Source organism: Protopterus annectens, chromosome 11.part0 (genome assembly GCF_019279795.1).
Source record: "Protopterus annectens isolate FY-2018-M chromosome 11.part0, PAN1.0, whole genome shotgun sequence".
NCBI lineage: Eukaryota > Metazoa > Chordata > Ceratodontiformes > Protopteridae > Protopterus > Protopterus annectens.
Genome location: NC_056745.1, coordinates 282,834,364 through 282,852,636, shown reverse-complemented (window position 1 = coordinate 282,852,636; position 18,273 = coordinate 282,834,364).

The window sequence follows — 18,273 nt, the reverse complement described above, 5'->3', positions numbered from 1 at the left end:
CAAATGCTATGGAACAACTTGTTACCACTCCCACAAGAGGGGAAAACATACTGGACCTGATCATCACCAACATGGGGACTCTATGCTCCAGACCAGAAGTGTATCCCTCACTGGTAAGATCAGACCATAAACTAATCTCACTGGATATTCACATCCCGACCCCACCCCCTGCCCAGAAAACCACAGTGAAAAACTTCTCTAAAGCAAATTTCACACTCCGCAAAACTGAGGTGGAATCCTACAAAGCCCCTGGGCCTGTGGAAAATACGGCCCAGACCGCAGAATCCTTTATAAACGCATTCTATGAACACCTTCAGGAATGCATGGATCATGCAATCCCAAATAAAACCAAGACCCAATCCTCCAAAGGTAGACGTCCTGTCTGGTGGACCCCAGCCATAAACAAACTATACAATAGAAGGAGGAAGCTACTAAATGATAGAGCAAAATCCCAAAAAGGGAAGGCATCACTGATCAGTATTAGCAAAAAACTATGGGCACTCATAAAATTGTCTAAGGCCAGCTTCGAGAGAAAAATTGCACAGGACACTAAGGATAATCACAAGGCTTTCTTTAGTTATGTTAGGAATCTGGGTGGTAATTCCCAGATATGCTCAGAATTAGTCCAAAATGACAAAAAATACACCAAACCCACAGACATTGCCAACATCCTAGCTGACAGGTTCAGCGCAAACTCCCCCCCCACCAAAAGGGCAAATATCTATCCCAGCAGAGTGCTGCCTCCCTGGCATCTCAGATGCTCAGGTAAGAGCCGCCCTCTCCAAAGCAAAAAAACACAGCATCAATGGGACCAGACGGTGTCCCGTGCTGCATCCTACATGATCTCCAAGAAGAGCTAAACCCAAACATAGAACTACTGTTCAATCTCAGCCTTACTACAGGATATGTGCCCAAAGAGTGGCATACAGCAACAGTGGTCCCTCTCCATAAAGGTGGTGCCTTAACGGATCCTGGAAACTATCGCCCCATAAGCCTGACTAGCTTGGTCTGCAAAGCTATGGAAAGGATCATCATGGACCTCATAAATAAAGATATTGGGGACCTACAGACACTGGATCCTACCCAGTTTGGCTTTGTTAAGGGCAGATCCTGCCTCCTAAACCTGGTTGATTTCTTTGACACAGTCACCAAGGCCATTGACGAGGGGAAGGTGGCCCACACAGCCTACCTGGACTTCACAAAAGCCTTCAATACAATACCCCACTCGGGCATTACAGATAAGCTCACCAGCTTAAAAATAAACCCCTATGTCACTAGATGGATTGCAAACTGGCTCAAGGACAGAACCCACATGGTTAGAATTGCTGGAGCCATGTCAGACTCCAAACCAGTTACAAGTGGTATCCCACAAGGCTCAGTCCTGGGACCTCTCTTGTTCGGTATATATTTCTCGGAGGTACAGGCCAACATGGAAGGATTGTGGCTGACCAAGTTCACAGATGACTGCAAATTGGGCACCATAATCGACTCCCAGCCGACACAAGCATCCTCCAAAAGGGCCTCATAGAAACAGACAACTGGTGCCAGAGCCATGGCCTCAAGCTAAATGCCAAAAGGTGTATAGTCATCCCCTTTGGCAAAAACAAAGTGCCCACAAATTACCACATAGGTGGTAATCCATTAAGTACAGAAGAAGTAATTAGGGACCTGGGGACCCAAGTTGATAGCAATCTCTCATTTGACAACCACGTGGCCAAAGTGGTTAGAAAAACATTTTATATAGCCCACCTAATCATGAAGGGATTCATATCTAGATCAGGGGAGGTCATCATGCCTCTTTACTCATCCCTCATCAAGCCCATAATTGAGTACAATGCCCCTTTTGAGATGTACCTTACCAGACACCTGCAGCAACTGGAAAGACCCCAAAAGTACCTCACCAAGAGGATCAAAGGGCTCAAACAGATGCCATATGCTGCCTGGTTAAATAAACTCCAGCTCTACTCAGTGGCATACCGCCTGTTCAGAGGCGATCTGTGCCTGACATATAAAGCCATGTCCAACCCGGAATTAATGGACATGCTGCACCTCAGAAAATCCAAATCCCATTGAGCTACACGCTCGAGAGACTTGAACCTCAGCACTGAAATAAATAGGACATGCTGGAGGGACAGATTCATAACCCAGAGGCTCCCTTCACTCTGGAATAAACTCCCAGTCCAGGTTAGGCAGAGTCCCTCATTGACTCTCTTCAAGAGGAATCTTGATGAGTGGATGGGAGATCATAGGTTTACCCCGGGTATCACTTCTGTGTCACTGTTAGACAGAGGCACAGTATACTAACCTCGAAAAAGGGCATAGCAAAATAAATTTAAAATGGGTGGCGAAAGCCAAACACATTCTGGCTAGGCTTATAAATGCCCTAGGGCAGATAGCCTAGTATGAACCTATGAACCATTATTTAGTCAATTTACATTAATAGATAATAGATTAAGAGCAGGATTCGCGAAGCCTCCATGTAAGAGTTACAAGGCTTACACGGAGGCTGCAGTTAAATGGTGTGACGTCAGCATGCCATGCATATGCATGAGGGCATACTGACTCACACCTAAGGCTAACACGGTCCATGTAAGACAGTAGGGGGAGTGTCCGTAGGGCGAGCCCTGCAAATGGACACGCCCCCAGAAGAGTAAAAGTCCCAAAAGTAAACCCCCACGACAGAGTCCGTGTAAATGTGAATAAACACAACACAACACATGCCCCCACAGACTATTAACATAAAATGTAAAAATGAACATGTTATATTTTTTATAAGTTTTAAAGATGTTTGCCCATGAGTGCGCTCATTTGCGCGAGCGTGCCCATCGCTTAGCCACAGTTAGCAGTCAGTGGAAAAGCATATAAGAACTAAATATGCAAAGTAAGCCAAGAAGCAATAGCATAGCAGTAGGGATGTCGGCTGAAGAGGAGGCAGTCATGGTTCGAGCCCCCACAACATCAATTTTTATTTTTTAGTGAAATAAGCACGAAACAATTCCCTGACATATATGTACATGTATAAAATTATTTTTATGTAAAATGTAATGAAATGGGCCATGTATTATGAAGAAATGTGTGAAAAAAAAAGAACAAATATCAGAAATGCCCATAGCTGAGCTACACTCTAACAAGCTGAGTATATCTGCCCGTAGGTGAGCAGTGTTTTCACAGGTGTAAAATGAGTGCCCGTAGGTGAGTAGTGGTTTAACAGGTGTAGAAGGAGTGCCTTGGGTTGAGCAGAGTTCTAACACGCTGAAACTGTGTGCCCGTAGCTGAGCTGAGCGTAATATGCATGCTGACAGCCAAACAGCGCGTAAGCCAGCATAAACCATTTGCACGCAGCTGCACACCGTGCCAAGAAGCTAACCGACGGGCAATGTTGAGCAAGCTGTATCAAAATTGCCTTTACACAGACACACCTCCTAGCCTGTGTAGACAGTCATAAAATATAAAAAGCAATGACCAGGCTCGAACTCAGGATACCATGCACCATAGTCAAAGTACTGAACCACTAAGCCATGACAGCTGCTCTTAGAAATGCAGTAATAGCATATATATAGGAATGAATGGAAAGAGAAGCATGACAAAGCAGGTTTTGTGAAGCTGATACAATTCCAAAATGGCCACTCACAGATAAGTGCGGGAAAAACGGCATATATAAGCCCCATAGGTGGGAATGCACAGCATAACTGATTGTGGAACTGATTTGCAGTCAGGATGGCAGGTGTAGGAGAGGGTAGTTGCTTCTGAGCACAGAGGTGGGGCGTTGAGGAGTCCAAATATATGGTTTGGCTCCTCGTCCATGATCATGAGGCCCAACTCATGCAGGGCCAGGTCCTGTGGGGAGCATATAGGGCTGAGGTGTGGGACCGGTTGGCACATGATCTCACCAGTGCCACAAGAATACCAAGGACTGGTGAACAGGTTCATCACCACCATGCAGACCTGAAGAGATGGAAGCAGGACCAACTGAACCGTTGGATCCAGGAGGCCCGGCAAATGCCCAACGCCCCACTACTGAGTAAGTTACATGTAATTATTTATGTAAGAAATTAACTTAGCTGATATTATGGAGATGTGTACTACAATATTACTTCATTTATATTACAGCTGCAGGTGTCCGTTCTGCGAATTATCGAGCCTATGCCGATAGGCTTGTGCGGTTGCGCCACCAGGCAGGTTAGTAATTCTCTCCCTGTAACTGTAAAAAATATAAGTATGACAGCTTGCAAAAGAGTGCAGTGTAGTCACTTATTAATAAAAAGTGCAAGTAACAGTGCAAGAGAGATTTTGCTAGTATTGTTTGATTACATAAGTGTGATGCAGCCTGTAATCCAAAAATAAAAATGAAACAAGTCTGAAATAAAGATGTTCCACCTGTAATATAATAGTACATAACCTGCAGCAGGCTGAAAAGTACAGCTACAGAAGCTGAGTAAAACACGTGTGAAATATATCCCCGTTTAAATGCAGAAACATGACACAAGTGAGACTGTTGGAAAGGATTGTCATAACTAAGTAAAACATGCCAATAAAGCCTAGAATTAAGTACCATCCTGAATTGTAAAAATAAAACAAGTGAGGAAGTGTGAGAAAGAGGTGTGAATCCACCAATAAAGTAGTAATAACTCCTGAATAAAGTATACTGCAGTCAGTACAGAATGAAATGAATGTGACAGGCACAACCAAACAGCAACATGTGTTGAAAAAAGTACTGAAGGTGGAATGTGTGTCCCAAAATCTAGATATGTTGCTCTCAGTTTGCAATATGCAGATAGTATGGTTGTATGAAATACCAAACATCCACAGTTGTCTAGAGCCATATAAAGCAAATGTAGCAGGATGATGTAGCTGAACAGATCCAGATATGAATGTGTATGAATAAAAATGAAATGTATATTGATGTAGCAGTAACATTCCTATCACCAACATGCATAAGTTTACACATAGGAAACTGTAGTCAGACCTGTAGTGTGTATATATCTGCAGCTAGTAGAAATGTACAGCATATGTATAGGTATTTGAAGTTGTTAATGAAATATTTCTTCACCCTACCCTATAACCACAAATAATCCATTCCACGTGAAATGGGTATGTGTATTCACAATTAACTCCCCTGGACAATTGTCCTGTTGGTTCATACACATTTGCATGTACGTTGATGCATGTGCCCTGTTCATACATCCAAACCTGATGGCCTGTTGCCATCACTCAACCCTGCATGTTGTTGGAACGTGTACTGTTGTTCAAATTATGCATGTGTTATGCTTGCTGTTCAACGGCTTGAATTTATGGGTGTTTGGTTAATGGGAATACTAATGCATGCTGTTACAACTAATTGTGAATGGTATTGCACATTACTAACCCAAACTGTCACTAAATAATGCAAAACATAGGACGACGGGGAAGGCGGGTTCCAGAAGACCCACCTCTCCCACCTCAGCTGGCGAGTGCACCTGGCAGTAATTCCCAGGCCGGACCCTCCTCTGGTGGCCCTGTGCCACCTGCAGGTGGAAGCACTGCAGGGGATGGGGCTCATCCCCCCTCTGCAAGTGTGGCTGGAGGAGAACATCCACTCACCCTCCGTAGTGTCCAGACTGTGGTGTGTAGGGAGATCTGGCACACTGAGCTTGGGCCCCTATGCCAGCTTTAGGCATGGGTGGCACAACTCATAGGCATGCCTGCTGCCCATCCTACACAGCCCCCAGCACACCCCATCCTGGGCAGTGAAGGCACAGTGGCAACTGCCCATGGGTGGGGATCTCAGTTCCACTGTTGCCATCTGTGGGCTCATGGGCTCGAGATATCCAAACATCCGTCCCCGTCAATTGTGTAACCCCCCCACATGTGTCATACACCACCCCTGTATGCGTCTTGTTTGTCTTGTCTGTTAACCTCCCCTACCTACCTCCCCAGCTATACCGACTTCCTGTACCTGGCATACCACTCTCACCTGAAAAAAAAAAAGGCACTCTGTACCGACAAAAAAATTATGCCTCATACATAGCTGCCCATTTTGCACACATGTCTGCTGGACATGTAAACTGGCAATTACAATTGGCTGTACAACAAATATTATTGTTGTCCTCACACCTCTCTCAGGGGTGGAAGGTTTCAAATTTCACACCAAATTACAAACATATGCACAGCTGTTGCTGACGAAGAAATGGGCAGCTATGGGCCTTTCCTATATCCCTCCTGCAAAACCTGAGCTTGTTTTCCTACTGTCCTACCCTCTTTGTGCCCCCTTTTTCACCACTTTCCTATCTCCTCATTTTCTTTTCTTTAAAAGAAAATAGCGCGGGTGTGCGCGAGAGTAAGCACTTTTAAGCAGTAGTAAGCAGGAGTGCGCTTCTGTGTGTTTAGCTAAGCATGTGTGCGCAAAGCTAAGTGACAGTGGGCATGCGTGACCTCCGCGCAAACCAGCGCTAACCCGCTTACAACTGCTTAAAAGTGCCTTAGTCACTCTGAATGACAAGGCCTGTAGTTTTCTCAGCAGCAAAATAAAATACCTCCGTCAGTCTCGAACCCAGGACCTTGGAAACACTAGTCTGCATGACTTACCACTACACCATGACTGCTATACAAGAACATTGTGCTGAAAGAAATATGTCATAAAATAGTAGGAATTAATGTAAAAGGAATATAGCAAGTCTAGTACACAAAGCATGTCATGTATATTTACTGTCAAATCTAGTGGATTTGTAAAATAGTACTGTGTGATGAGAAACAGTCATGCTAGTTGGTAGCTACTAGGTAATAATGTCACAGTAGCATCTGGCAAGCCACACACATACTCAGAGCAGGATAAACACTGCCATAGTTGAATAGTTAAGAGATCAGACATAGCAACTGTGACTGAGTTACAGGGATGTCCCTGATGTGAAAACAAATGTCAACTGTGCCACACTGACACCCTGTCAAATGTACTAACAGTAGGCAGAAAGGTGTAACTACACATGCAATGGTAACTGTGAATAACTGAAGGTATGCACCACCTGCACGTCACAAATGGTGTACTAATACATATGCTTGAAATAACCCACAGTCACAACTGCAGAATATCAGAATATGTCATTGGAGTATCCCACTGATATGTACCATTCCACGAGGCTGATAAAAGATGCACCTGAGAGTATCTGAGGCCTGCTCAGCAGCATGATCAAATACCCTTGTAAGTGCCAAGGCCCACACCATGGCCAGACCACACTGCATGCAGTAACACCCTACCACAACAAACACATAGGGAATTGCTGCCCAAACAGATTTAGCAAGCATTACAAGCTGTGAATGTAAATGGAAAATAGGAAAGTCATAGCAACACATTACAGGAAAGACACCTAGCAGGCATACAAGGAGTGAATGTAAAGGCCAAATATTGAAGCCATAGCAACAGATTGCAAGAGCCACTGCTATATACCAGTTACACCACAATCCCCACAGGAAAGCACACACACCCATATACACAGTATTACTAGTCATAGGTGTCAGTTTACATACACATGGAGAAGAGGATACTGGAGGAAGGAATACTCAGTTTACAGAACAACATGCATTGTAGTGTCTACAACACAGCCTGAAATATGAGAAACATACCAACCCTTACACTCACAGAACAGTGTCCACAGCAAACCAGCATGGTCCCCACCCTGATAATCTGAAAGGGCTACGCCTACCTAACAGACCTTTTTATAGCACTGTCCTGTAATCACAGTAAGAACTGCAATCACTACACAACAGACTGCATGCAATTAGTAAATGCTGGCTAACAATTGGTGCAGAGGCCATCACATGGACATGTGCAGATACCTACAAAAGCATCCTGTACTCCTAGTCCACACATGCAATGCTTTCATTGCACCAGCTGGAGGTAGAGAGAGAGAGAGAGAGAGAGAGAGAGAAAGAAAGAAAGAAAGAGAAAGAGAAAGAAATAAAAAAAAAACAGTAACAACAAAACAAAGAGGCTGACAGCAGGCCAAGTAACTGCAAGCCTACGCAAACAGCTGCAACAAACACAGGTAATGTATAGTACTAGTATAATAGTCTACATTCTGTGAACCCTCCAGATGTGTTATTGCTCTGTATCTATGTATATGAAGATGTGCATAGGGCCAGGGACATACTGCAACTGTCACTGAAGGCTCTACATACATATGTATGTGAAGGTAGCTATGTGCACATAGCAATGTAGGTTGTAGTGCAATGTACAAGTAGGTTGTACAGTAATGGATGTTCATCAGTACGTTACTGTGTGTATACATATGTGGAACTAAAAAGGAGTATATATATATATATATATATATATATATATATATATATATATATATATATATATATCTAACATGTGTATACGTATGTATATCGAGATATGTATGTATATATATATATATATATATATATATATATATATATATATATATATATATATATATATATATATATATATATATATATATATATATAATATAGATAGAGAGGGATGTAGAAATACATAGACATATATAGTTTCACAGTGTCATAGTTTAGTACTAGCCTATCTGCAGACAGTGTATAGAATAGATTTAGAAAATTGTGCCTCTGTATAGTAGTGACACAGTGAAGACCCCCATACATAATAGCATTAGTTTACTGTGCCTCTGTCTAGTAGTGACACAGAGATGACCCCTGGTGTAAACCTATGATGTCCCATCCACTCGTCAAGAATTCAAATGAAGAGTGTCAGTGAGGATCTCAGCCTAACATGAAATGGGATCCTGTTCCACAGTATGGGAAGCCTCATAGTGATGGATCTGTCCCTACAGCATGTCCTATTCATATGTGTTCTGAGGTTTAAATCTGTAGCTGTTGTGGTTCTGATGGATTTGGATTGTATGAGGTGGAACATGTCCATCAATACCTGATTGCACATGGCCTTGTACATCAGGCACAGATCACCCCTAAGTAGGCAGTATGCTATGGAATAGAGCATGAGTTACATTAGTCTGGCAGCATACGAAAGTTGTCGGAGACCCTTGATCCTCCTGGTGATGTACTTATGGGGTCCCCCTAGCTGTTGCAAGTGGCAGGTGAGGTACATACCAAATGGGGCATAGTACACAGTCATGGGCCTGATAAGGGAGGAGTATAGGGGTACAATGACCTCTTTTGATCTGGATGTGAATCCCTTCATGATAAGGTGGGCAAGGTAGGAAGTCTATCCAACCACTTTGGCAACGTGGGTGTCAAATGAGAGGTCAGTATCAATTAGTGTCACCAGGTCTCTGATTAATTTGTCTGTACTCAGTGGGTAACTGTCTATGTGATAATATGTGGGTACCTTGTCCGTCCAAAAGGGTATGACTATACATTATGTGGCATGCAGTTTAAGGCCATGACTCCAGCACCAGTTGTCAGTTTCCGTGAGGCCTTTCTGTAGGATGTATGTGTCAGCTGGTGTATCGACTATGGCGCCTAGTATGCTGTCATCTTTGAACATTGTCAGCCACTACCCTCCCATGTCTGCTTCCACATCTGAGAAATATATGCCGAACATGAGTGGTCCCAGAACAGAGCCCTGTGGGACACCACTTGTAACTGGCTCTGAGTCTGACATGGCACCAGTGAGTTTGACTGTAGGGTTGCTATCCATTAGCCAGTTTGCAACCCATCTTGTGACATATGGATTTACATTTAAGCTGTTGATCATGTCTATGATGCCAGAGTGCGGTATTGTGTCGAAAGCCGTAGGCAAGTCCAGGTAGGCTGTATGGACCACTGTGCCCTCATCAATGGCCCTAGTGACTGATTTGAAAAGGTCAACCAGGTTCATAAGGCAGGATCTGCCCTCTATAAAGCTGAACTGGGTGGGATCAAGTGTCTAAGTCCCCAATGTCTCTGTGTATGAGTTCCATAATGATTCTTTCCATAGCGTTGCAGACCAGGCTGGTTAAACTTATGGGGCAGTAGTTACCAGGGTCTGTAGAGGTGCCTCCTTTGTGGAGTGGGACTACTGTTGCTGTATGCCAGTGTCCAGGTACATATGCTGTAGTAAGGCTATGGTTGCATAGCATTTTATGTGCGTGTGTAGCTCCTCTTGGAGTTCACGTAGCATGCAACCTGTGATACCGTTGAGTCCCATTGATGCTGTGTTTACAGCTTTGCTGAGGGCGGTTCTCAGCTGGACATCTGAGATGACAGGGAGGTTACAGTCAGCTGGGATAAGTAATTCCTCATGTGTGGGTGAGGGAGGGGAGAAATTTGCACTGAACCTGTCTGCCAGAATGTTGGCATTATCTGTGTGTTCAGTGTAGCTTTTGTCACTGTGAACTAACTTTGAACATATCTGAGGGTTTCTACCCAGGTGTCTAACATAGCAGAAGAAGGCCTTGGTTATCTGTAGTGTCCATAGCGATTTCCCTCTCATAGTTGGCTTTGCATGTTTGTACGGCAGAACGTATCTTTCTACTAGTGCTGATCAGAGATGCCCTATCTCTATGGAATTCTGCTCTGCTGTGCAGTAGCTACCTTCTGTTGTTATACAGTTTGTTCATGGCTGGGGTCCACCAGACAGGACGCCTGCCCTTGGTGGAGAGGGTCTTGGTTTTATTTGGGATTGCATGATCCATGCATTCTTGGAGATGTCCGTAGAAAGCATATGTGAAGGTGTCTGCATTGTGGGATGTGGTTTCCACTGGCCCAGTGGGCTTAAAGGATACCAACACAGTTTTAAGAAGTATAAAGTCGGCATGTGAGAGGTTTCCCACTGTAGTCTTTTGTGTTGTGGGGGAGGTGGGATATGTATATCCAGGGGGATTAGTCTGTGGTCAGATGTGACTAGTGAGGGGTATACTTCCGGTGTGTAGCAGATTGTCCCCATGTTTGTGATGATCAGGTCTAGTATATTATCTCCCCTTATGGGAGAGGTGACTAGCTGTTCCATTGCATTTGACTTAGTGAATTCCGGGAACCTTTGGGCTAGGGTGTTTGGGCTAGAATAATGCACCCAGTGTATGTTAGGGTAGTTGAAGTCTCCCAATATGATGGTGGGTGGTGGGACATTCATATCCTCCAATGTCTTCATGAAGGCTGACTGTGGTTTCTGAAATTGGGAGTGTGGTCTGTAACATGCTACCAGTTGTATAGCAGGTTTGCCTATGGTTATTTGCACCTGGATGGTCTCTGATGCTTCATGTGTTGCCACTAACCTGGAGGTGTGGGTGTCCTTCATGAATATGGACACCCCCACTCCCTTTTTGTTTTGTCCCGAGTCCTGGGGCCAAAAAGCATGATACGAAGTATAGCCTGGTACCGCTGGTGTGCTCTCAGGAGCCTTGAACCAGGTTCTCACTTACTGCACAGACATCGAGATTGGTAGAATATGTACGTACAGATATATGTAATACACACATACATATATAGATATATGTAGATACATATACATATGCAGATAGATCTGACTGACAACAGATATGTCTGTATATGACTATATCTCTCTCTCTCTGTCCCACCCCCTCTCACTCTCACTCTCCCTCTGTCTCTCTCTCATTCTCTCCTCCTCTCTCCCCACATCTATATGTATATATCTACATCTATATATACATGTTATATACATATATACAAACATATATATATATATATATATATATATATATATATATATATATAATACAAATACAAATATATCAATATATATATATATATATACATATATATATATATATATATATACATATATATATATATATATATATATATATATATATATATATATATATATATATATATATATATATATATATATATATATATATACTGTGTGAGGCACATGTGTGCAGATGTCTTGCAACAGGTGCCTGGTGTCAAAGGCATGGAGTGAACACCAGTGTGGATACTGGAGTACCATACCCCATTCAAAAACACTGACACCAGTAACCACCACATATGTGCATGCCTGCCCACCACTGCATGTGTCAGGGGGGAACAGGGGCAACAAGTGTACAATAGGCTCCCCAGTGATATACACAGTGGCACACTAGTCCTGTAATACCTGTACATGGACTGTGTCAGCGGACATGGTGTGTCAGCTATGGACATGTAGGTCACTGTACCCCTCCACACCCCACAATGTCCTACATGGTATGTACCTCCCATGACAGCTACAGGTATGGAGAAGGACACAGACATATGCAAGTAACTGTGTCAATGCACTCAAACACAGTACCTATGCAGAGTGACTGACAAGACCACAGAGCACACACAGACTACCTACATAGAGGTTACCACTGCTGGATATACATAGTTCGGTCACACCCATGACAGTTGTCTAACAACCATGGTAACACCTCCAACATCCACAACACAAATTACCTATGTCTGTCGTCCTTGTCACTGCAGTACAGAGCACATGGTGGAGGTACAGGACCCTACCCACAGATACGACATACCCTGTAGTAAACCACACAGAATTAAGAAGCAAGGCTCCCCATGAGTAGATGTCAGACATACCCCTGCTGAATGTTATGCAGATAAGTAATATGCCATATGAGTCACCCTGTGTAACTGTTTGTAAGGAGCAGGTACGATCATAACACATGTGTCACAAGGGGCAGGGTAGCATAACAGTATGCTGCTGTAGGCCCAGGGCCAAAAGCACACTACCTACCAAAGACACAATGCACACCCATGAACACATTGCAAATGAAATATGTGAGGTGGAATGAGTGTGCCAGTGACTGGGTGCATGTTGTGTACTGGTGTGATTGCTCACCATGACTGTCTGTCTGTCATGGTAGTGTGTGTCCTTGGTGTGAGGCCAGAGACAGATGTGTGTGGTATTGTGATCAACACATACTACATTGCCATATGTTGTGCTGTGTTACCCTGTATGTCACTGTGGTGTAGGTAGGGTTATGGCAAGTAAGAGTAGTGTGCATTACCAGTGAAATATGTAACATGCATTGTGTGCAGTGCATGGGCTGATAATGTTCCCCATACAGTACCTTGATACAAACCCCCAGTGTGAGGTTGTGCATTGTACCTGAACCAGTGTGTTGACTGCTGCAGTATACTAGTCTGTCGTATGGAGTGTGCCAGGTACTGTTGCACAGTTGTCGGATGAGCACTGATATCTGGTCATTTACATGTGTATCCCCCAATAGACAGACAGATGCTATATATGGTGGTTAAGTTATATCACTGCAGTTGAGTATTATGTGTATTATGTGTGCCATAGTTTGCTGACAGATATTGCTGACATATTTTCCTTCTCCTTTTCAGGGCTATGGTTCACCAGCGGAACCCTGTCTACTCCGCTGCAGAGGAGGAAGAGATACACCAGAGCCTGGTGCGGGATTTTGCAGTACTCTTTTCCTGCACCAGCCAGAACCAGCAGGAGAGGGCTACACTGTGGCAAGACCTGGTCCATCGGGTAAATGACATAGGCACACATAACCGGACATATGAGCAGGTATGCCATCACTGCAGTGATTTAATTAGAAATGTCCATCAGCGTGCATCGGATATCCACAGGCAGAAGCTTGCCACAGGTGGTGGGGTGTCTAGACATCCCCCCCTCACCAGACTGGAGGGACTACTCCTAAGTGTTGTGGCTCCAGCCCAACAGCAACAGCAGCAGCATACATGTGTAATGATGGAGGCTGGAGCCACACAGCAGCAGGACACGAAGCGTGCAGGTAACATGCTATGTGTATAGTTGACCGTTCTGTACACTGTTAGGTTATGCATGTGTGAGGTGTGTCCTCGTTTTGTAGTTGTAATCTTGGTAATTATTGTGCAAGAGTGATATCCTCAATATCAGCAGTACACCTGTGGAAGCTAACTGTTGCACTACTGAACTGTATCATGCCCACAGTATCAATGGCACAGCTGTGCCCACTGACAATAAATGTCTCTTTTCTGCAGGTCCCTCTGGTGCAACAGCAAGGCAGCCTATCTATGCTGGTGAGTGTGTAATACCATTACCTTCAATACTCTTAATACTAACAGTAATAATAGGCTGAAGCAGTAGTGCTATGTGTTTGATTGCAGGTGTGTTTGTGTCTGTGTGTTGATATCTCATATACTGAGGTGTGTGAATGTGTGCATGTGTGTATGTGCCCATGTGTGCATGTGTGCATGTGCCCATGTGCCCATGTGCGCATGTGTGCATGTCTGCATGTGCCCATGTGTGCATGTGTGCATGTGCGCATGTGCCCATGTGTGCATGTGTGCATGTGTGCATGTGTGCATGTGCCCATGTGCACATGTGTGCATGTGCGCATGTGTGCATGTGTGCATGTGTGTATCAGTGGTGACATTGTGTACACATTGTAAACTGTGTTTCCTATCTTACTCCCACAGGTTCTGGTGCTGCTCTGGTGTTGTGCAGCAGGGCACCTGAATCAGCTGCTGTGGATAGTGATAATGATGATACCTGTGTAATGGGACAGGTAGTTGTGCCAGGGTCTGTCATTGGTCAGCCAATTGACACTACACAGCTGTCGACCCCATCAATGCGCACAGTCATCCTGCAAATACATCCTTTGTCACCAATGTCCCTAGGTGATGGACAGGATGCAGTGGGCATTGACCAGGGTAATGTGGTATCGGTGGCACATGCATCCCCACACAGCAGCCATGGCCAGGGTCCTGACATGGTACCACACAGGCAGACGTCCAGGGGTTCTCGTGGGAGCATCCTTGGGTGTACCGCCCCTGTCAGACGTGCCCACAGAGGTCTTTCAACCTCAGCTATGTTTCGGGCTGTAATGCAGGCACAGTCACGTATGGAACGGTACACCAGACAGGGTCTGAGGGAGCTGAGAGCATGTCACACAGCTATGAGTGACAGTATGCGTGATGTTGCGGCTGCCATCCGTAACTTCACCGAGGTCATTGACAGACGTTGGGAGGACACATTAGATCTGTTCCACAACTACATGTCCATGAGCCAGGGCAATGGTGGACGGTTGAGGTGTCGACGTGGCCGTATGCCAACAAGAGCAGCAGATGGCAGCCGTCGCGGATGACAACAGGCCCGCGGCCGCTCACATAGTGCCAGCAGCAGCCCCAGCAATGCTGGGTCTGTGCTGTCGTCAGACCGCCCCAGGAGACCATGTGCACATGGCGCTGGACAGTCCCAACAGGGACCTGTCTCCAGTCACCGACCACCTGCTTCTGATGACAGTACCCAGTCTGGCTTAGTACCTGATACGGTCCGTAGCACCCCTGCCAGGCACAGGTATCGTGTCCATGGCCACAGACAGTGATCTGTATGACCTGGCAGGTACAGTCTGTGGCTGCCCACAAACACCTGTATATGGCAGCCATGAGGTGGGACTGTGTGCATGCATACACACATGCAAAGTGATAACACCTAGGGCTACCGCATACACACACACACTGCATCAACATTGCCCCATCTTGTACTGCTGTCTCTCACCAACACACACACACACAGACGTGTCAATTAGTTGTATAAGTGGCAGACTCAGGCATACCAGGTACACACCGTGTGCATATGATGAAACTGTGCCACCTCCTGCAATCTGTAAAATCGGTGCAGGAACAGGTTAACATGATGCTGATGCACAGGGTGACTACATAGATGTGTTGTAATAGTATGATGTTGACAACAGTACAGTGTAATGATATCATTGTGGGTATATACCAGCATGCCTGATGCAGTTACAGTATGAATGTCATTGTATTGTTTTGTACACCCATAGTAATTACCACAGTGTACTGTCTGCACATCTTTGCATACTGGTGGTGAGGCTGTCACAGGATGGCCACCTACATAGGTAGCACAGGGGATATGACAATGTACATATTGATACTCAATGATGGTCATGTCAACTGCGAGTTGCATGCTGTCCACACTCAACTCTGCAATGAGGATGTTTGAGGATGTTGATATCTGTGCAGTACTACACAACAGGTTCAAGGCTCACAAGAGCACACTAGCACTACAAGGTCACACCTCATACCATGCATGACAGCACAAAAACACAGAACTAACTATGACAGGAGGGAGAGTGTTCATACATGTCAAGGATACTGTGGTGCCAGGACAGGTAGCATACATCATACTAAGTCTGGAACTGCTGAGTGAGGGCTCAGTGTCTGTTATTTGACATGTGTATTATTACAGGTATGAGCACTTGGGTATCAGGCCAGTTATTCAACATTATGAAGGTACGTGGTCTATACACTTGTGGGGGGTGTGGCTGGACCCAGCCCGTCTGACCTGTGAATGTCTGGGTACAGGCTTATAGTGCCTGCATATATGCACTGTTACCTACTGGAAGTCGTACACCTTGTTTGTTGTAGCATAGTCTACATACAGGCCTGCTGACTGTAGCTTTGTTTGTATGCATGTTTGCTTGTTATGTTCCTAAAACACTGATTCCACCTGCAGTGCAGATTTACAGTGCCTCTGTGGATCCCTAGTGACATCTGTATTGCTTACTGTACTGATGTCCTTTTCTCAATTGACAGAACGTCACTGCTTGTCCTGTTTGCATGTAGCTTGCCTGTAATACATTGCATATGACTTACCTCACATTTGCTCAAGACAGCATTCATATATGCCAGCACTAACAAATAAGGAGCACTACACCCTCACATAGTCACCTTGAGTACCTTGTTCCCCATTGGCCCTATGTGTCGTTACTTAGTATGGGATTCACAATGCTATGGTAGCATGTGCAAAGGTCACCTGTCGATCTACTCTCAGGTCCAGTTGGTGAATCTGTGAGTCATGTGGCAATGTTACAGCTGCCTCATGTACACCGACAACCCTCTCCCCTTTCCATACACTTACAACACATGTGAGAGATGCAACCACATAGCCAAACTGGGGGCTAAGCTCTCTTAACTGAGCACTGGCATTCCCTGTCAGGTGGAGTGGGATACTACAGTGAATACAGTACCAGTCTCCCATAGACCTGCCACGACCGCAATCCAAACACAGAAACACACAGGTACATTATTGGACTCTTAGAATAGCATCCTGCCTGAGCAGCTGACACCTGCAAAGCAGACACACAAGCAAACGTTAAGCCAGAGCAGAGCACGTGCAACACATAGTTCACAAAGCCTGTCTGCCAAACAGTCCCAGGCCATACGGCTTGACAACACACCTGCTACAGTTGTATGAGGTATCTCTATCGTCAGGTACACTGAGGTCCTGCTCACCAGGCTGAACAAGGTGAAGGTCACACTGAGCTGCCCGTCGGGCACTATGATCCACCACATAACACAAGCATACCGGTCACTCCAAGGCATGTAGAAGTATGACTCAGTCATTGTCTGTACCAGTGTGTATGACCTCTGACGCACCTCCCTCGACTATATGTTAGGGTACATAGAGGGGCTCTCTGAGCTTGTGGCACAGGCTGGTATGACCCTGACCTTGAGTAGCATGTTACCCTCACCAAGAATGCTGCCACAATATGTAGACAGGATGATCAGTTTCTGCAATTAACATATGTTTCAGTGACATTCAAAGGGGATCCAATGCCTGTCAGTGTGGGATTACATGCTGGACAAGCCACATTGCTTTGCTTGGGACAGCTTGGACCTGTCACCCATGGGCCATTGTATATTGGCAGAGGCAGTTGCAACACACATAGTGCCTTTGTATGCAAGGCTGACATTACATAGCCACCTACACAGGTATCACACGGGATAGGACACTAATAGAAATGCTACTCAACAGCAGCAGTGTAAACCTCAAAATGCATGCAGTGAAAACTGTCCTTAGCATGGGGTACAGCAATATCCATGCAGGAACAGACGCCTGGTACAAGGCTCCCAGGTGCACACCATCACTGCCAGGTCATTCTTCATACCATGCTTGTCGTCCCCTACATATGCACTAAACCAGAACAGGGGGGATGTATCCAAAGGCACCTCAGATACACACACCCCCAGGTTGGTGGTACTGCACAAAGCATCAGAGCCTATCCATGTGCAACTAACAGTGGGTTAGACTGTCTTCAGGTTCATAGCCTGGCACACACCACCCTCCCATACCCAGGAAACTCACTTGGCCTTCCTGACAACACTGGGAATATGACGGTCTCTACAAACACCATTATATGGGTGGACTGCGACTACCCAAACATAGAGTGTGAGCATTACTCTAGCTCCAAGACCCTATCTGAAGGGTTCTTAGCATTCATTCCCTGCACTGCTATAGAACAACTTGTTACCACTCACACAAGAGGTGACAACATGCTGCACCTGTTCATCACCAACATGTGGACTATATGCTCCAGACCAGTCATGTAT